Below are 22,282 nucleotides of genomic sequence, written 5' to 3' on the forward strand. Positions count from 1 at the left end.
GAGTACATGGGCTTGGAGTTTGTCATTACGAACTCCACAGCTCCATTATGGCTTTACTGAATGCTAAGAAGTTTGGTATCAAACTCATCATCATTATAAACCCACACTGATACCAGTGTTGGATTCATTACAAAATGCACTCAGAGGGCATCTTAGAGATGCCCCTTGAAAAAGGACCAACTCCCTTGTGTCCATCTGGCTGGTCCGCACCAGCCTGCCACACACTTACATGTTTCTGACCCCCTTGTGGTCTCGTGGGTCAGAGACAAAGGCTGATTGGGGTGTTCACACCTACCTCCAAGCAGGAACAGCATTCAGGGCATCGAGCCTCAAAGGCTGCCTGCCCTATGATATGTTAGCCAGGGCCTCTCCAGCTAGTGGTGATGCCCGTCCCCTTGCCCAAGCCCCACTTTTGGCAGCAAAATTGGTGTGGAAAGTAGTAGTAGTCAGGGGAGGTGTGTTCTCTCTCTGCCAGGACTACCACTAAGGTACCTTGGGCCGAGGTGACCCCCTCCTTAGGAAATCCTCCATCTTGAATGGAAGGATTTTACCCAATCAGGTTAGGGGGATGCCCCCTCCCCAAAAGAAGGGGACATTCTAAGGATGCAGTGACCCTAAAGGCAAGTAGCCCATTGGCTACCATCTGCCAGTACCTGTAACACCCCTAAATGCAGTATTTAGGAGCATCCCTGATCCTGAGTTTCCTGCAACCTAAGACGAAGACGGATGAAGAAGACGCCATGCAGCAAACCAAGAACATACCAACTGCCTTGTCCCCAGTCCTACCAGCCTATCTCCTGCTTCTTGAGCCTGCAAAGAAGACAGTGTGACATGCAAGAACCCCAGGAAGACTGCCACTCTTTTGCCCAAGTTCGAGTGGCTCACCTGTCCTGTGAAGTCTACCCAGCGATCATGACCTCATATCCATCAGAAGCAGACCTCTCCTGGACCCCACAAAGTCTCCTACAGCCTCAACATGAAGGGTACCCCTGACCACCATTGGCTCCAACCCAAAAGATCTGACACCAAAAGGTACCCCTACATCCTCAGCCCCCGGCATTGGGGAGCTCAACCGACAGTCCCTCAACCTCCCCAGGCCCTCCAATTTACCTGCCCAGCTGGTGGTCACCTTCAACCAGCCTCCTGGTCTGAGCCTGCAGCCTCTTTGTGCGACCGACAATCTCCTTTCAAAAGCATTGGGCGCCCGACACTGATTTTGCACCCGGCCACCCCTATGCCACTGGTGGTGTAGCTTTGGTGCTGCTTTGTGCCCCCTCCCCGTGCTGATCTTAACCACCGGGCCTGTGCCCTGAACGAGTAGTACTTACCTGCAAACCGTGCCTCTTAGAGGTACCCCCAGCCTCCATTGATTTACATTGGGCCCAGTGACCTCTGCACCAGGCCGCCCAGTGCTACTGGTGGTGCAGTACCTACCTGAAACTTGCCCAGTGGGGGTGAAAACCCCCGAAGACTGGGATTGTAAGTCGAATACTTACCTGCTAATGGATAACATTGTTTTCTTCCTAAAGGACTGCATTGCATTTACAAACCTATTGCATACAAAAGTCTATCTACTTCTACTGCACAGTTCTACGGTTCCAATCTGATTCTACAAAATAATTTTTAATACTGTAAAGCATTTTCTACTGCCTTGCAAAATTATTCAGACTGCACTTGAAAAGTATTACTACTTTTGAAACTCTTACTTACCTGCAACTGAGTTCCTCTTGGTTCTAGAAATAAAATAACAAAGTAATACATTTTATACAAAACAATTCATCTAGATTCAGTCTTTGAGTGTGTGCCATCATTTCTTGTCAGAGTGTGTAGAGTAAATGCTTAACACTACCCAGTGATAAGCCTAACTACTCAACCACACTACCACAAATAGAGCTTTTAGTATTATCTACTTTAGCCTCTGTGAAGCCTCTGGGGATCCACTGGACACTGTGGACACTATACCTTACTTTGGTACATTATATACAGAGCCAGCTTCCTACATAGAGTGACTAAGAATGAGTGTGAGGGAGTATGAGTGAGAATGAATGTGCATGACAGTGAAAGACAGTCACTGTATCTTTGAGTAAAATGCCTGAGTAAGAGTGAGTAAGAATAAGTCAGGTGGAGTCGGAGTGCGTGAGAGTAAGTGAGAAAGAACAAGTAAGAATAAGTTCAAGTCAATCCAAGTTAGAAAGCATGAGTGAAATTAAAAGTGAGAGCAAATGTGAATGAGATTAAGTGACATGAATGAGGCTGAGTGAGAATGAGCGAGTCAGTGTAAGAGTAAGTGTAAGTAGATAAAGGTAAATGAAAAAAGAGGATTGTGAGTGCGAATGAGTAAAGGTAAGAATGTGTGTAAGTAAGAGATTCAACTGAGCAGGAGTGTGAGTGAGTGAACGTAAGGCGCATGAGTAAGTGAGAATCTGGCGTGGTGCTTGCATGTTTGTAGTTGGCTCTGACATACTGAAGGCAATTCTTGACTTATAGAGACATCGACTGCAACATGCTGCCATTGGCCTATTGGCATGCTTCTTAGCATAACAGCACACATGATTAAATACTGGCACTGGCATACTAGAGGTAACACTTGGTACTGTCATACTACAGGTACTATTTGGTACAGGTATACTAGAGGGAATAACTGACAATGGCATACTAGAGGCAATATGTGTTACTGTCATAGTAAAAGAAGTAATTGGTACTGGTATAGTAGTGGTAATACTTGGCACATGGGAGACCCATGGGCAAAATGCTGGTCTTGGCATACTGGTGGTAATTCTTGGCATATTTGCACCATAATTTTCTTGTAAATATCCCCCAATGTGTCAACTCTTTTGAAGCATTTCGTTGGTTTGGGACATTATGAAAGGTCTGAAGTCTGTGTGAAAATTGTGCTTTAAAATGCACTATTTGACCATTTTTTTTTAAATTTGCTTGAGGGGTAAGTGTCTTCGAACCTTTCAAGGAGAATTCGGCTCGCTCACTCCACTCACTTGCTGCAATTGGAGCCTGTATTATTGAGCCTCACCACTTTCAATGTTCACCAGCTGACACTGAAATAGAACCTCAGTCAGAATCACGCATGGAGGAACAGATTAGCGCACACAAGCGCTTCTTCCCTTTCAAGAAGAGGACTGTAAACAAGCATTAAAAATGCAATAGGTCTCGCCTTTGATTAAGTTAAAGCCATTTGGTTTGCTATAAAATACCATTAGCAAAGCAAATGGCTTTAACTTAATCAAAGGCGAGACCTATTGCATTTTCAATGCTTGTATTTATGTGTTTTGAAAAACTGCAAGCTGTGAGTAAACATGCACTTTGTGCTTATAGTACTAATTTATTGATTTATTCATTCATTTTATAGTACTTGCTTACAAGAAGCAAATCTGGCACTAAAAGAGGCGTGGTTACTGCCAGCCTTCCTTCTTGTGAGCAACAACTATAAGTACAAAGGGCGTGTTTATGCACTTGCAGGTTTTAAAACACATAAATAAAAGGTATTGTCATTTACAATGCCAATAGCACAAACTCTCACAAATGCGAGACCTATTGCATTGCAAATGCTTGTTATTGTGAAGGTGCTTCTTTCAGACAGAGTCCAGTCGATCCTCTGGCAGGTGTGCAGGAGCTTTCATTACTTGGCATCTCTTCTATTTATACATCTTCATAATTAGTAGTGTTTTCCTATTTGTTGCCGTTGCAATTTTGAATGTTTTTGGTATGGTACTTATTTAATATTTTTCTGCTTATTCGCAGTACTGTAAGCACTTCTTTATAATTCATGTATGCAGTAAGAATATATTTTCGTTCTTTTTTAATATACATTGATTTATGGAGGTAATATATGTTTATATATTAATATTTTTTCATATGGATCTCCAATATTTTTGTGGAATTTAATATTTTTATTTTTCCTTTATATTGTTATAAAAACAATACTTTTGTTTGCTACTTATTCTAGTCAATGGTATGATATTTGTTATGTTATGTTAAAATTATTTATAAAGCGCACGTACACCAAGACGGTTTCATGGCGCTGTAGCAGCAGTGTACTGAACCAAGAGGTTATAGGTAAGCCTGAGTGAATAGGAGAGTTTTCAGAAGGATTCTGAAACGCGGAAGAGATGTTTCAAGTCTGAGTTCCGAGGGAAAAGAATTCCATATTTGGGGAGCCAGAAAAGAGAAACTGAGTGCACCATGTTTTTTCCGGTTATAATGAGAAATAGTGAGAAAGTTAGCATGAGATCAACGAAGAGCACGAGAAGGGATGTAGCGAAAAATTAAAGAGGAAATTAAAGCCGGACCAAGACCGGCTAAGGCTCTGAAAGTAGTACAGCCCAGTTTGAACAAACAACGCTTGGCCACAGGAAGCCAATGAAGGCGTTTCAGAAGGGGACGAACGTGTTGAGAATGTGGTTGATGAAAGATGAGCCGAGCAGCTTGATTCTGGACCAATTGAAGGCGGTGGAGTTGATACACAGGAATACCAACATAAAGTGAATTGGCATAATCTAACCGAGAGATGACTAAGGCCATGAGAACCACGGTAAGAACCTCGGTGGTTAGAAATCTCGAGATCTTGCGGATTCTGCGAAGATGGAAAAAGCATGAAGATGTAACTGCGCTGATCTGAGATTTCATGGTCAAATCATTACTGATTATCACTCCGAGGCTTTTAACGGACTTAGTAGGTAAAGGGGGGTTGCCTAATATGGGAGGCCAAAAGTTGTTGTTCCAAGGATTGGACGTACCGCTCAGAACCAGCTCAGTCTTATCCGGGTTAAGTTTGAGTTGGCTAGCGTTCATCCAGTCCCTAATGAAACACAAGGTAGCCTGAAAGCTGGTAACCGACATAGGGGAGGAATTGATGTTAAACACAAGTTGGAGATCGTCAGCGTAGTTAAAGCAAGCTACCTCAAAGTTGCGGAGGGAATGGATTGGAGGGAACATGTACAAATTAAATAGAAGAGGGGAAAGAGAAGACCCCTGAGGTACACCACAGGTCAAACTGGTCCTCTTGGCAGAAAAGGTGTCAAGGCGAACAGCCTGCAACCGATTCTCCAGAAAAGAGGAGATCCATTTTAAAGCTGTGCCATGAATCCCAGCTTCCCTGACACGGTCGATCAAAAGTGTATGATCGACCGTGTCAAAGGCGGCAGAAAGATCCAAAAGGACAAGGGCCTGGGGAAGATTGTTATCGGCCCCCTTTCTGAGCTCATTCATGACGGCAAGTATGACCAGCTCAGTGGAATGAGCAGGCCTAAAACCAGCCTGTTGGGGGTCGAAGAAAGACAAAAGTTCAATAAAGGAGCTAAGGCAATGCGTAACATGAGCTTCTAAGATCTTACTAAGGTAAGGAAGAAGGGAAATGGGACGATAGTTAGTGAGGTTAGAAGGGTCAGCGTTAGGTTTCTTTAGAATGGGAACGACCTCTGCCACTTTAAAGGAGTCGGGAACTACACCTGTTTTTAAGGAGTTATTAAGGAGTGCAAGAGGGGGGTCGGGCAGGAGCGGAAAGCTTCTTGGAGAAAGAGAGGGGGACAGGGATCTAGAGGGGAACCAGAGCCAACCTTTTTAAGAAGTGTGAAGAAATCCTCTTTGGAGATCAGAGGTATCTGATTTAGTACTTGCGTGTTCTTAGGCAGGGTCCCTGAGACTGTGGGAGTGGTGGGCGGAGGAATACTCCTTTTGATAGTAATGATTTTCTGAATAAAAAAATCATTAAGGGCGTCACAAAGGTGTTGAGTAGGTGAAGGTTTGACAGTTATTCTATCAGGCAAAGATAATTCATTCACGATAGAGAAGATGTCTTTAGTTTTGGTGGCGGAATTCATGATTTTTGAGGAGAAATATGTGGATTTAGCCACAATGATAGATTTTTTATATTCATTTAGGAGCCCGATGAAAATGCCTTTTTTATCTGGAGAGTAGTTACGTCTCCAACAACGTTCCGCTTTTCTAAGAGCAAGTTTTTTCAGTTTCAGATCCTTAGAAAACCAGCGCTGGGCGTCATAAGGTTGTCTGCATGTAGAGAGTTTGTAGGGGGCAACGACATTACTGGCCGAGACTAGCCACTGATTGATAGCTTCTGCCTGATCGTTGAGGCCATCAGTTTCTACAGGTCTGGAGGTGGAAAGTAGGGAGCAGAACTCATCTTTATTAGCGCGGTTCCAGTTCCTTGCTTGGAGCCTACCCAGTGTCAAGGGTTTAGCCGAAAGGGGCAAATCCAGAGAAAATTGGATAGTGTGGTGGTCAGACCAAGGACAGGGAGAAATGGAAAGGGAAGAGATGGACAGATTGGCCGTCCAGAGCTGGTCCAGAAGATGGCCTTTAGTATGAGTGGCAGCGTGGACATGCTGGGTAAAGTTAAGGCCAGAGAGAAGATCTGTAAAGTCTCGGGAATTGAGACTTTCTTTGGGGTCAGAGGGCCAATAATTAAAGTCACCAATTATTATTAGTTTAGAGTTGTTGATGACTAGTTGGGAGATTAGATCCCCAACTAGCTCAGGGAAGGAAGGCATGGAATGGGGAGGCCGATAGAAAAGGGTGCAAATGAGGGGGGTATAAGGGGACTCAAGCTTTATAACAAGACTCTCGGCAGAGGGAATATTAGTGACAGTTAGTGCGGCAAATTGAAGATCATGATGAATAATGGCAGCCACGCCACCACCTGGCTTCCCAGAGGATCTGTTGGTCTGCAATATATAGTACCCCGTAGGGATTGCGGCCAGAATGTCTGGTAAGGAGTCATCCGTAAGCCAGGTTTCAGAAAGAAGGAGCACATCAGGTTTTTCGGAGTCAAGGAGGTGGAAAATTTCTAATTGATGTCTGGGTAATGATCGCGTATTGAGGTAGTAGAACTTCAAGCCCAATTTGGTAAAATGAGAAGGGTTGGACGTACCTACCGGGAGGACAGAAGTACACTCTCTACGCAATGGGCGCAATGTTGCAGAGTTTTATATAGCGCGAACTTGACCCGAATCTAATCAGGTATCAGAGCGCTTTACATAGCACCAGTTACGTTACACGAGTTTGATAATTCATTCTAATTGGAACAACCACCACAGGTTTGAGACCTCCAGGCAATTATGCTTTACATTGTGCATTAAGTATCATGTGTTTCTTATGATATTTACTAGGTAATCCATTTAATGCAACTCTTTACAAGCTACTTATGTTCACCCCAGCTGACTCTATTGATGAAGGCGTTGTGCATGGTATCCTGCATGTGGTTTTGTCAGTCCTTTACATTCTTCCTTCAATTCCTCTTCATAGATTTGGTTTTCTAATTGGAAGAACAAAACATTTTGTAATACTTTGCTCTTTCTTGCAATATTAGAAAAGAAGTGCTCACTGGTCACAACTTGCTGTGTCAGTGAGGTGGATAAGTGAATCAATGAAGCCATTGGTTACGGGCCTCGGCTTGGAGAGCCATACAATCAAAGGGGAAATATGGGTTCATTTTAAACATAAGCCCGCAAACTGTGTCTAGAATCCCATTGCTCCTCATGTAACTTGAAATCCACAGCATTGTTATCGATGGAATGAAAAGCAGTAAAAAAAAGATGTGGGTCCTAAATATTTAGAAGGGAATATTCCTACTAACTCCACATATATGTACCTTGATGATATATATATTAATATATATAGATATCTTCAAGGGACATAGTGTTTAGACTTTAGGGTAGTAAATCTATGCTTCCCTGTATGCACTTACCTTTCAAAATGTTGTTCTTCTATATTTTGGTTTTTATGATAGTAAGAAATCACAATATCACCTACTCGATATTCCAGACTGCAATCAGTAAAAAAGCACCCCTACAACATCTATTCGTTTTGTATGGGTGCACTGAGATGCAGATTCAGATACATGCACACCAATACACACACAACACAAGCACACACACACAGGCTCAGATACATGAACACACACACAAACACACACACGCATACACACACTCAAGTACATGCGCACACACAGAATCAGATAAAAGCACACACACATAGACGCAGATACATGCATACAGACACAACACACACACAGTCTCAGATACATTAACCCCTTCGCTGCGGCGCGAATTCCGCCGCAGCGCTGGGGGGGTTTGGGGGGTTTGCGGCGCCGCCATGCTCATGACGGAACCACGCCGTCATGAGTCACGGGCGAGCTGTGCTCATGACAGCGTGGTTCCGTCATGACTCCACCCACTTGTGCTGATCGCCCGCACAGGTGGGGAAACAGCGCCGCGTGGGAGGAGCGGCAGCCAACGGCCGCAGCATGACGGAACCACTCCGTCATGAGCACACGGCGCCCGTGGCTCATGACGGAGTGGTTCCGTCAGAAGCATGCAAGGGGTTAACATACACACACACACACATGCATACGCACACAACACACACACCTGACCCTCGTACCCTGTAATTGGTCTGCGTGTTTTTTAGGTGGACCCAAGGTAAGGCTGCAATGCATGTAAAACCACAAACTCAATTAACTGTGGGGTAGTTGTCCACAAGTCAACAGCTACACGTCCTCGAGCATATGAAAGCACGCCATTGGCTCGCACAAAACGACTATTGATTCAGGGATAAAGCCGTCAATGCGGAATAAGGGACGTGCAAGAGTAAAGCAGACACGTATTATCCTAACCGCTGACTACTTTGTCAAATTATATTTATTTTAATAGCTGTGACACTGTTATGCTTATAAATACCGTTGGGGAGTGTTGAAAATTGTGTTTGCATATTATTACCAAATATATCACGCTAATGCTGTTCTGCATATGTCTTCAGACATTTCCAATCGGTGCACATTCAAGCAAATGTTCAACTTTAACAGCTCCTGGAAGCTTGCCCTGGCATCTGAAGCGCTATGAAAATTAATAAGGCAGTAACTATTGGTAGTTATAGATTATTTTTATCTGAAGGAGGCGTTTGTTTTAGTTGCTCCTGTGTCAGTGGCATGGGGGAGAATAGTGTATAATTTACCGTCAAATATGTAAAGCAAAGTGCTGGGGGGGGTGGTATCTTATTGGAATGGGACATATGCATCCACTTTTCGGATGCAGTTTTCCCCAACAGTTACTCTACGAATAATGAGGTGAGGTTTGAAAACACACACACACACACACTGAGGTTTACACACACACATACTGAGGTTTACACAGACATGCACGCACAAACGTGCACACAATGAATAATGAGGTTTGAAACACATACACATTCATCACACACACACCCGCAGACACACACCCAATGAATAATGAGGTTTGAAAGACACACACATCACAAAAAACACACAGACATACACACACACAAGCACACGCGCAGACACAATTAATAATAATGAGGTTTCAAACACACACGAAGATACAATGAATAATGAGGTTTGAAACACACACACATCACACAAAAACACACAGGCACACACACAAACGCAGGCACAATGAATAGTGAGGTTTGAAACACACACAAACACACGCACACACAGACACAATGAACAATGAGGTTTGAAACACACGAACACAAGCACACACACACTATTTCTATCTCCCCAGTGGAATTGTCAGGTGTCCGAGGACGACTGAGGCTTCACAGGGTTTCCCGCCCAGGCACGAGGTTTGTTGGTCCTTGGGTCGGACAGGCCACCGGCAGCCGTGGCGCCCCCTCTAGCATTGAACGTCCCTTTGCCCCGCCGGTCCGGTAGGTGAATCGGCGCAAAGGGGAACTGAGATGTACTTGACCCCTGCCTTTATGAGCGCCACAGTGTTTGCTGAAACACAATCGGGCCTGACAAGCGAGCCTGCTACCGTGTGACACGGCTCATTCAACAGATAGATGTGTTGCTTTGTTGAAACTTAAACATATATGATTTCAGAAAATAGAATATTCCTTACATTTGTTGCAGACATATTGCATCATAAACAAACGTAGATGGCAGGAAACTGATAAACGACATCTCGTCGCTTTAAAGTGATTCGCGAAACAAAACGAATATTCAGACACTGTACAGAAAAAGAATAGCAACGTGTGCCAACTGTTCTGAAATTGTTTTACATTCGTTGTCCAATCCGAGCACTAATGTATTTTCCATTCCTGTTTCGTAAAATGTAAACTGTTACAAAGGCGAGAGAAGGTGCTAATCGAAGGGTGGTTTACTCATATAAAAATACACGCAGGAGTGTTCGGTGCGGGCCCAGATCTGAAATTCAGCGAAAGAGAGGAAAACAGAGTGTATATTAAGGCGAAACCGTGCCCGTATTCCTAAAATCAGCCATTTAATAGTGGTGGATGGGGGGGGGGGGGGCGTAAGTGGATTTTATGGACACCCCTAAATGCAATATTTGCGCTAGTTAATATTGTCCAGTCTGTCTACAAATTGTAATCTAACATGCACACACACACGTGCACACACACAAATACTGGCATGTACAAATACACACAAACACACAATTATACACGTGCAGGCACGCACACACACGTGCATGGGACACCAAAGGAATACACACACACTGGACGTGTTGCTGAAGCTGTTCAAGGTGCTTAACAATACACTCTTTAATACCATCAGTCCTTCTTGGGCTGGAGGCTCAAACTTTAGACATAGAAGGGATTTCATTCGATTTATGCGTGTAATCGAGTGTTTCTGTTTGCACTGTGATGTAATCAAGTTATCGGTTGGTATCCGATCCAGGCGCGATGCCCACGAGAATTAATAGCTCGAGTGAAGCCTTGGGGTATATATATAAATAAATACACGGCTGATGACATAGCCACCGCGCGTGTGATCTCGTGTATCTGTAACTCACATTCACTTCTGAGCATTGACATTTGAACTTTGCAGCTTCGCCCTGCCTTCTGGTTCCTTCAGCCTTGACTGACCAGTTTCAGCTGGTACCGTGTTTTCGTGTCCCTTAACTGAGCTCCTCTGACGTAGTACGGGTGCCGTCCGGTGTTTGTCGGGGGGCGCCCCACAAAAAATATTCACACTGGTAGTGCTCAGTGTTTAACTTGTTAAAAAAAAAATGTAGGGGTCCAAATGTGTTTAGGAACCCACTGCTCACACTTCCTGTCTCTTTATCCCACAGTTTCAGGTTGTCATTGCAGCTTTCTAACTTTGTTGCTATTTCACTATCTTTCCACAGACCCATCTCTCTCTCTCTCTCGCTCTCTCTCTCTCCCTGTCTCTCTCCCTCTCTTTCTCTCTCACTAGCGCCAGCCCTCTCTCTCTTTCTCTCTTAACTTCCCCTCTCCCTTCCTCTCGCTCCCCCGTTCTCTCTCTCTCCCTCTCTCTACCACCCTCTCTCTCACTAGCGCCCCCTCTCTTTATCTCTCCCTAGCACCCCTGTCCCCCCTTTCTCCCTAACTCCCTCTCTCTCTCTCTCCCTCCTGGAATTAGCAACAGACATTAAGCACAACCCTGGTGAGTGCACATTGCGCCGGAGCACACATCGTTATTTGTGATACTATCCCCAAAAAGAAAAAAGAAAAAATACCTCCTTCCAAACATCTGGCTACAGCAAAACCTGCCCCCCTCCCAAAGCAGGTAAATCGTCAAAAGTACAAACACAGGGTGAAACGTTCATTCCCACAGCAACAGGCACACTTGTGCACTTCTCAAGAAGTCGCCTTTGTGCCGCTAGGCTAGATAGACAATAGCCGTGTCAGGTAGGAGCGGCGGCATGTGCGGTATAGCGTCCATGCTCCGTGCCAAACCCCTGAAGCGCTTTTGCTGTCATAAGACGTTTCATACCTATATGAGCTGAGACTGCGGGAAATAGGCGAATAAATTCATCCACGTCTCGTACAAAAACACCGCGCTCAGCTGTTCATGACGTTTTAGTTCGGCTTTTTGAGCCGTCCCATTTGGACGGGCTCGTCTGCCTTCCGTGCGTCGCGAACACTTTCTTGTCTATATGGGGCCATGTGTTTGAAATACATGGCCCCATAAAGATAAGAAAGCGTTCGAGACGCACAAAAGGCGGACGAGCCCGTCCAAATGGGACTGCTAAAAAAGCCACACTAAAACATCATGAACAGCTCTTTTCAAATGGCTGGCCACCGTTTAGCATAAACGGTGACGCCGGCCAATGGAAAAGAGGGGCGGGGCTTAAAGCCCCTTACAGAAAATAACCAAAGTCATTAAATCTCGCCAGCGAGACTGTGCACGTGCGCAGTTTACGCCAGGCGAGACCTAAAAAGGGGCAGCCAAGCTGCTTGCTATGCACTCTCTTTATTTGCTGTGCTTGTATTTTTTTTTTTTTTATTAAATGCAGATTTATATTTAGCGCGAACTCGACCCGAAGGTATTGGAGCACTTTACATGAGCACCAGTTAAGTTACACAAAGACACATTCAGGCACGGGGAGATTAAGTGATTTGCCCAGAATCACAAAATGTGGATATGACCCCCCCGGCTCGAACCTTGGTTTACAGCACCAAAGTCGACAATCTAGCCGACGGACCGCATCCTCTCGCCATTTGAACCATTTCGAGAAGCACTCTTTCCCTTTTCCTTCTGTAACCAAGACGGAACACTTTCTAAAAGAGGGAAACACTCTGTAAATTCCAGAAGCTTTCCTAACGTGAAAAGTGCTGGATATTAGAGATAATTACATAGCGTGAAAGAAAAACGCGAGGAGGTGCACTAGTGTTTTCCATGAAGTGAATGTGAATCTCGTAGCATGCGCGCCAGCAGGTATCAGTTTCAGCATTATTACGTCACATGCATCTTATTAACTGTCTCTAGCAAATTTTTCTTTATTTGGATGCTAATGTCAAGGCTACGTGTTTTTGACTTATGGTATTATACATGTGTAGTGTATATTATTTCTATTACAGCACGGTTCATTAATTATTAGAAAAGGATCACTCGTCCTACAAGTCTTGGAGAACCATAACTGGCAACGTGCTCAATGTCAAGAGCATCACCCAAGAAGTCTTTTCTGTGGACTCTGGGCCATGCATTTACATGTTTAATGCTATAATAAAAATGTGGTCTTAATATCCGCTGTGTGCAGGACGCTTGTACTAAATATGCCTTATTGACCAAAAGTTACCCTCACGATAAAGGGACAAATTGAAAACGCGAAAGTTCTACTCACTTGTGTTCAAGAGTGCATGTTTTACAAAGCAACTGACCTTTACTGTGTGTTTTGAATTGTGTAATAGGCACATCTAAACTTCCTGCCTCATCCAGTGTGTATTTATTTATTGTTGCTTTGTGTTGGTCCTGCTAAACGTGTGCATCTCCTGGCTGATGCGAGTCACCGCGCAAACCTTTAGTAAATGTCCCTGGAGTGTTTGGGTAATTTACTGTCTCGGTACATTGGTATGAGCGACGATTTATATTGATATTTTGGGTGCTTACGTGAATAAATAGTGGTGAGAGATCTGTTGAACATGATGCGCTTTTCACTAAGGCCGCAAGATGGCAGTGTTTCGCTACTGTTCGACCTAAGCACTGTTGTTAAATATTTTGGGAAACTGTAGTGAAAGCTCTCGTATGCCAGGGACTAGAGATACTGAACTCTGAAGTCCCCGACTCGGTGTACGCGTGCCAGGCTGTACTTCGCTTTATCCGTCTGCAAACTCTGGGTTCAGTGGTGGACGGTAATTCGAGCAGGCAGGGGGGTGGTCGAGCAATACGCGCGCACACATACACTCACCCATTTACATGCACACTCACTTACACACATGCAGAAGCGTGCACACATACACCGACCATTCACAAGCACACACACATGCACCATTCGCAGCACACACGCATAAATGCACATACATTCATACACACACCAAACATAAAAAAAAAACTTACTGGCTGTAGTGGTTATCTCAAGTGGCGGGCGAGAAGTTTTCGACCTTTCTGGCGGGTTGAGACTGCCGTCTCCTCCCATTGGCTGACCCTGGGCCGGCCAATGAGAGGAGACGGAAATCCCTTATTCATCACAGAGTTGGATGGGGTCAGTGAGACTTGCTGACCCCACCTACTCTGTGACAAGGTGTCACTGATTGACCCTCAGCTATGGGAACTTCAGGGCTTAAAACAGAAGTGCGCAGGCTGGAGTCTATCTGTAACGTGCCTTCTTGTCATGAGAGGGGAGGACCGCCAATCCTTTGCTGCAAAGTTCAGCTCAGGCAGCCAGGCGCCCCAGGGCGTTAAGTGGGATTAGAACATTGGAATGTTGGAAGCTCCATTGAAAACAATGGAGTGCTCTGGGCTTATAATGGCCGGTATAAGCCCGGAGCTCCAACATTCCAATGTTTCTTTGTTCACAGCTCTGGATGTGAACAAAGGCTTCAGGGAGCCTGAGGGGATTTCAATCCCCTCGCGCTCCCTGAAGGCTTTGTTTAATTTGTTAGAACATTCTGCCCCCTAGTGGCAGAATGTTCTAATAGCCTTATAGCCCTTCGTAGCAGGGCTATACCGGCAATTAAAGTCCCGCTGCTTTGTTAAAGTCCCTCGCCTCCGGCTCGGGCCTTTAACGCTGCAGCGGGCCTTTAATAGCCGGTATAGCCTGCTACGGCGGGCTATAAGGCTATATGAAAAAACTGGGGGGGTCTCTCAAAGTGCGTGGCAAATGTAGTTAAGGGCGTAGCTTAAAAACACGTAAGCTAAAAGTCTCTACTTCGCATAGAGTACCACTCGATTTGTATTTTGCTGTTTTTGTCATTGCATCCAGATATATGATACACCAAGTAACATCATACCTGCAACAAGTCAGGACTATTGGCTTTGTCAATGGTTGTTAGTTGCAGATACATAAGCAGCAACTATGGTTTGTATATAATATTGAAAAATCTTCCACTTGAAGCCCTGGTTACACCACGACAATGTTGCTGCTCCTGAGTTTCAAAAAGAGAAGGGAAATCCAGAGAGAAAATGACTCTCTTTCAAGGATTTCCCTTCCTCTACATGGCTCACCAGGAATGAAGTTATGAAAGTAAACCTTACAGCTGCATGTTATCTGCTTCCCCTGCTGTATGTGCTTAGTGTGAGAGAGAAGCTTGCAGTGCTGCTGTATGCAGTAAATATGAGGGAAGCTCGCACTGCGCTTGTCCATATTATCGACCATTTTTAGAGTTGGGCAGACACAGTACTCCTTCAGAAAAAAGACAGACGTCCAGGCAGCGGCAGCCAGCATTGCTTGCGGGTGGGCAGGTTACAGGTGGCATTGCTTGGGGGGGGGGGGGGTAGGGGCAGTTGCGGGGTCGTGCATATTTTTTTTAAAAGAAAACATTTAAAATATAAATAACTACATTTAATATTGCGCTGGGTCCCACGTCTATGCTCCTTCTCTTCAGAGCCAGGCCCCACTGACCAATTACAATGTTGCAATGCAGCATTGTGATTGGTAGGCACCCAGGCTCTCACTGACCAATCACAACCCTGCAATGCAGGGTAGTGATTGGTTTTGAGCGTCCTGGTTGGACACAAAACCAGGGAATGGGAGCCTGGGCTTGTTCTCCATGGTTTGGGCGGCCCGAGAGGTCCGACTAAACAGTCATTTCACACTTAGGAGTGTGTAAACCACTCCTCCCCTGCTCTACTCCCGAGCCGCCCCGCCCGCATAGCAGCAGGAAGCAGCAAAAAAAAAGAAAGCAAAGTTACTATTAATTGATGTTTCTGCTTCACACTGCTTAACAGCAGTCGGGCGACGCTCATACACCATAGCGGAGGAGCCGTCACTGCGTCCAGCCAGTCCCATTACAAGTGCATTATCTTCAGTGGCACTCTGAACACAGCAGAGGGAGTGTCCGCCATCTTTTGACGTCCACCATACACTAAACAAGGCCCTGTATGACAAAAGCGTGTGCTACTGCTGCCCATGTTGAAGCTGCTAAATGTGCTAGGCTTGAGCCAAAAGCCACAATTGTTGGGTTTGTCTGTGTTTGTTCATACTTACACATAATATATAATAAATGGAAAGAACATATTATGACAGCGTTTGCATTTCATACACAAGACACAATGCTGAATTCATGCCCGCAATTTTCTGAATCTGGATTCAAAGAAAAATCCAGAGAACTTTGAAAAAATGTAAAAAATAGTGTGTGAAATGGGTTACACAGCTTACAATGGCTCTTGGGTGTTAAAATGTTGAAGAGGTGTTCCTCTACGTCCCACTACTTTTGCCGTTTTAGCAAACGCACTGCTTGTTCTTTGTCTCAAAGTACTGGCTCTGCCAAGGATCAAAGGGCGCGTCAGTTCAGATGAGAAAATCAATAATGACAATGGTGAACAAAACAATCTACCCAATTTTGAAAAGTAAACAGGAGTATGAGCTCAGTGAGAAAACATTCAAATGTGCACACTTCACATTACATTAAAAATCCTGTGTAAATCAAAGTATTCCACAACTACGGCGGCGCGAAGGTCAACGGATAGAAAGTAGCAAAACTACAGCCATATTAACAATATTTACGACAATCACTTCATCTACATATCTTATCAAAACAGTTACTGTAATGTTATACTCAGCACAGCCATTAAAGGGTGCAGTGAAGCCCCTGCTCCACTACCTGCTGTGGGGGAGGGGAAGGAGTGGGAAGAGTCAATACTGAGTCGAAATAAATTGTATCCTTTCCTTTGATCTGTCTGGCACTTGTCCAGACAAGTGCTGGCAAATACCACTGTATGAGGAAACCACGACAGAGGAGCGTTGGAGGGGCGGAGGAATGCAAAGAAGGCACACACACGCAGAAAGAAAATGACGAAAATAGCAACAACAAAAAACGGAGGGAGGAAAGAAAGAAGCAGAAAAGGGAAGGTAAGAAGGGAAGTTAGAAGAAAAGAAAGAATGGACGTAGGAAAGGCCTTACTTCCAAACTACAGTGTTCGCTCACCAGGCAGCAAGGGAGCTTTCTTATTTACACTTCCAGCTAGGCTCAAACAAAGGCCTGATTTAAAGAGCTATCAACCCTCCTTTTGTGTTTAGTAGAATACTGAATGGGAGCTATCTGGATCCTAACAGGTAGATGCCAATGCAATGGAAAAACACAAAGGTTATCACTTCAAAAGTACTTAAGAGAAACTTTGGTTTGGAGGCAGGTTTTTAACTTTGTTCAACTCCCTATGTAAGAGATGTGCTTGCAAAGCAAAAATGCAAGATTGATATTTCTGAGTAATAAACTACACAAATATTGAAGTTAATGGCAACTGCTATTTCTTTTTTTTTTAATAGCGCTGCCATATCCTATTGTAGGGTGTCACAGCACTTTTCATCGCAAACAGAGGCAGAATAAATGTTACGCGTGTACAGGAAATGTTACATAAGAGAAAGAGGGTTATAATTTATAGGGCGTAGGAATCAGAGATCATCCATTCTTGCAGACGTTATATGTTAAGAGTAAAAGGTCGGGAGAGACACAAAGCCAGGATATACATATAAAACCTAATGGAGTGATTGTGGTTGTCTGTCCTAAGACTTTATTCCTTCCCAAATTAACCGTTCTTTACAATCTTTGATAACAGATTGAGATAAAACGACAACGATCCATTCTAAACCTATGACTTACAGCTTTTGCACGCAACTCCTTGGTCCTGTTAAACAGAACACTGTGTTATATATTACAAGGCTTGCAACATTTGCGTTGGAAGTAAGAAAACTATCTCAGGGGAAGATTTACTTAGATTTTACGCCGTGTTTGCATCACAAAAGTGATGCAACTCGGCACAATTTTTTTTCTCCCAACTTACTTTCCAGCGCTAAACTTGTTCAGTGCTGGAAATAATGTGTAATGCGCTGCTCTGTATTACTTAGCGCCAAGGGGGCGTACCTTGGGTGGTGCATGGGCATTCCCATGCAACCACCCAAGGTCTCTGATGCTGAGCCCAATTTACTAAACAAAGTAGACAGGGTTTAGCGTCCGAAAACGGTTCCCTTTTAAAGTAGGCGCAAGGAAGGAGAAATGCTTTAATTTCTCTTTCCTTTTCCGACTTTGTACGTGCGCTGCACTGTACGGCACACATACAAAGCTGGAAACGGGGTGGAGTCAGTCTATGCAAGATATTTTCTTCTAGAGGGATATCCTTCCAGTACAAAAGCTATGCTAGACTCACGGAGACACCCTTGCACCATGGCTCAAAGGTGTCTCTGTAGCGCACGGCAGCTGATTTCAGCATCGGCGCTAGGGAGAGGGGAGAAGAGCGCCATATTTTAATAAATTTGGCTCTCTCCTTCTCACCTCATCAACTGTTACTACACTGTGCTGCGTGAGAAAGTACATCTGGCCCTCTGTAACAAAAGCAATAGCCCACTAGACTATCTAAATAAAAAACAAATTGGTAATCTGCATGTTACATGGTGGCACATAGTCCTCTACACCAGCCGCGGTCGGGAGTAGGAGTTACTGCAGGGCGGTGACGTGGGGAGGCGGAGGGGCAGGGTGGGGGGTAGTAAACTATGGATTACGGAGGTTTACAGGTAAGTTAACATGTACATTAATAAAAACGAATTTCATTGCGTGCACAGCATCGCATTTGGGGTTGCAGTGCACGCAACGAAATTCGTTTTATTAATTTATATGTAAACTTACCTGTAAACCTCCGTAATCCATAGTTTACTACCCCCCACCCTGCCCCTCCCCACGTCACCGCCCTGCAGTTACTCCTACTACCGACCGCGGCTGCTCTATACTACTTTATGAGCCCAAACTTTGACTGATCAAAACTCTACCAGAACAGACATGTATTAACTACTAGAGGTATCTGGGCAGACAATGATCTCTGCAGCAGGTGTCTTAACCCAGTAAGATATTTTAGAATGCAGTCAATTAAGTAAACTAGAATACATTTACTGTCGCATATGTTCTGTAGTCAAATTCTTTGCTGAGCTTTTTTTTAATAAACGTATGTATACATTTACTGTCAGACTCTGCTTTTCAACCTCCGCCCCTCGTGACTCCACCCCTTTCCTCTGCAACACCTTGAACCCACAATTTATGGGTGCCCGAATTCATTTTTTTTTTTCAATTCCAGGACTGAATTGTACTGTGTAATGTAACACGAGTATGTACGCCACAGGCAGGTAGCTCATGACATATTCAACTTTGGAAAAAACCCTGATTCTTTAAACAAATTCCAGAGACACGTCGGATCGGGCCACAGGGTGCCGCCCCGCAGACATCACCAAACCCAAATAAACAAACGTTTACTGTTTCGCTTTATGGTGGATGCGACACACTCCCAAACGAGAAGTGAAAGCGGAGAAATACACAAACCCCAAAGGCAAATCCATACCCTTCAAAGATACTACAGTATAGAATACGGAACAATACAATAATGTAATACAGAATAAACAAATATTCATTATAAAAATGCGATGACTTCTGTCACTGCTTCGACCTTCGGAAATCATCCCTTTTGTTACACGGCTCCAAGCACCGCCGAACAATTAGATACCATCTAAATCTGTTTTACAGGCGTATTCGTATTAAATAAAATCCAACCGAAAGAAAGCGCGGGAGCTCCAGAGGGCAGCCTCGTGACCGCACCCGCTAGCTGCGTCACCAGGCACCATTGTTCGACAAGTCCCGCTGACTGAGCCTTTCCTTTCACACACTCAATGCCGCTAGGATGCTAAGGAGCTTTACGTATCGTCTCCTACCTTGGTACATCGCAATCTGCCGCCAGCCCAGTATTTTAGGAATATTTCAAAATCCATTCTTCTGCTATATAACGAAAGAATAAGCGATACTTCGACACCGTAGCCCCTTCCCCACATCCTTCAGAAATGGATTAAAAATGGCTCTCTCGATCCCAGCCCTTTCAAGTTCGCAATCTAACATTTGCTTTCACTTTCATTTATGCAATTTCTTTAGAAACGCGAGGGAAATGACGCCGTTTGCCCCCTGCTGCCAAAACTAAACTTGCTCGAGTTATGATTGCCGACGGTACGGTCAGAGGTGCCCACTTTGAAAATAGGGCAACCAGCTTCGAATCTCTTCTTTGGCTCACCTTCCTGTAACTCTGGACAAATCACCTAATCTACCCCATAACTAAAATGAATGCATCTTCGTATAATTAAACTGGTGGTCATGTAAAGCGCTCAAACACCTTCTGGTGGAATTCGCGCTACATAAAAACTACAAAATAAAGAAAAAGCTGTATTTAGTCTTCCAAAACACATGGGCATCTCTCTAGTTCGGTGGCTTCCTCTTCGAGGCTGAGGCGCGCAACACCCATTGGACTCAAAGGGCTTCAGCCCCCCCCCGTCGTGTGTGGCAGCCCGGGCTGAGACACCTTCCCGGGCAAAAAAAGCAGCCGCACCCGAGCACTTCACAGGTCTTTAAAAGACCATTTGCATGTTAATGAGGCCTCGCTGGTGTTTCACCCCTTCTAAGAGCCCCTGCAGCTCAACTCTGCCTATTGCTTAAAGTTCAGCCCCCCCCGAAATTTTTGCTCAGCCCCCCCCGAAATTTGGCTCTAGTTGCGCCTTTGTTTTGAATGCATATCCTTGTGAAATTGTTAGAGTAGTGTCGCATTTTCCATGAAATAAAATGTTACCCCAATATTAATGGTCTAAGTGCACTTAAATAAAAGTGTGGGAACCGTGATCTTGAGTGTGGTGAGGGTGGGGTAAAAGACGGGTCTAAAAAAAAAGTAACAAAATATTCAAAAATAACAAAATATTTTGTAAATATTTTGTTCTAGAGATAGGCTGTAGTGTCTTCCCCAGCCCTGAAGCATACAAATGAAATATGTCACAGGGTAGCCCCAGTTAATGATTTATTGCTCAGCATACACTCACACATTGCACATTATCTCATACTTAGCATTAACCACACTCTAATATGTCCCTGCATATGATGTAGTACCTGTTCAGCGTTCACCTCAGAACCATGAGGGTCCTAGTGCGTATAACATCAATATGCTACATCCATACACGCCAAAATTTTTTGAAGAGGAAAGTGGGATATTTTAAAACAAATGTATTTCTCCTGTTGACTTCCATCATGGGCGAGGGCTTAACCGGGTCTATTGTCATGTACGGGAATTGCAAGTGTGCTACTGCAAGGTCGGATATAAGAAAAGCAAAAATAAATGTTATTCTTATGCCAGGAGCACAGAAAAAGTGCTATAGCAAAATTGTTGTGCACTGGCCTGTGGGAGAAGGATACTGGCAATGCATACTTTGAGTCACACAAGACCTCTCCCTGTCGGCAGAATCCCATGGAAGAATCAGGTTTTTGCTTGCAAGACTTTAGAGGAGGGAGTCTTGCCTTAAAATCTGTAGTCTTCTTCCTGAATCGGGAGGGTTGGCATGTATGTACACCTCCCCCCTTTGTTAAATAAAAAAGAGGTGAACATCACGAAAATCACATTTCTTCAATCAGTCAGCAAGGTGCTCGCCCTTGTCGGCTGTACCAGATGATCCGAGATGATCAAGGTCTATACTGATCAGACAATGGTGACATAGGCTCAGGTGCACGAGCCGGACCTGCTGGCAGAGCTGCTTCATGCATTCTTTCAGAACTCGACAAGTGTTGCAGTAAGTGTCTGAAATGTGACGTGTCCCAAGGGATGGATTGTCCAGGATGATCTTATCATATGTCCCTTGCACGCCACTACCTGTAGAGCATCTAATGTCTTGTTTTCCGTTTTCATCCCTGCTCAACCAGTACCCAGTCTCTTTTGTCAATGGCTGTCTCTCGGGCATGGCGAGGGCGATCTACATACGTTTTCATTTTTCTTTTCCAAGTCGCGTCGGTGTCTCGAGCCTTCTAATCATTCATTGATCGACCTAGAGTCCATTGGGGTCAAAGGGTTATACTCTTTTGATGTCTGATGTTGAGTCAGACAAGAAATTCTTTGAACTCTTTGCTGTTAAAGTGCAGGCTTTTATCCGATTTGAGGATATCGGGGTTGCCCCAAGTTGCAAAGATGTCATCAAGCTGTTCTATGACTGTCATGGGTTGCCGAAGATAGGTGTTCCACCAAATGTAAACATGAATACTCATCTATGACTACCATGAGATGGTGTCCATTTCCTAAAGGCCCAAAAAAGTAAACTGCAACCTTCTCTGGGCAGGAAGGTCTGACATTGTCACTGGGTGCTGCGTCACCTTGGGAGACAAACAATTGCAAATGTGGCTTGCCTTCCGTTCCTTCTCAACTCGCTCATCAACTGAAGGAACCGCACTCAATCTCTTAAGGCTCTCTTTGTGGCCACAATAACATGGACCAGCTCAATGACCCGCAGTCTTAGACTTCCATTATGATTTTTTATCCCCACAGCATTATACCTAATATCTTCTAACTCCTGTGCATTTTTTAACTTTTGGAATT

General features: G+C 44.4%; 2 long non-coding RNA genes across 2 annotated transcripts in view; one reads left to right on the forward strand and one right to left on the reverse strand.

The window, feature by feature from the left end:
• Positions 1-19,723, reverse strand: part of LOC146810987 (uncharacterized) — a 1,144,084-nt gene extending 1,124,361 nt beyond the window's left edge. The window contains exon 1 of the long non-coding RNA XR_014966662.1: positions 19,602-19,723. This is a non-coding gene — a long non-coding RNA (uncharacterized LOC146810987). The remainder of the gene's footprint in view (positions 1-19,601) is intronic.
• LOC146810990 (uncharacterized) overlaps positions 1-22,282 on the forward strand; it is a 711,140-nt gene that overhangs the window by 136,139 nt on the left and 552,719 nt on the right. The window lies entirely within an intron of this gene.

Source organism: Triturus cristatus, chromosome 7 (assembly GCF_964204655.1).
Source record: "Triturus cristatus chromosome 7, aTriCri1.1, whole genome shotgun sequence".
Lineage (NCBI taxonomy): Eukaryota > Metazoa > Chordata > Amphibia > Caudata > Salamandridae > Triturus > Triturus cristatus.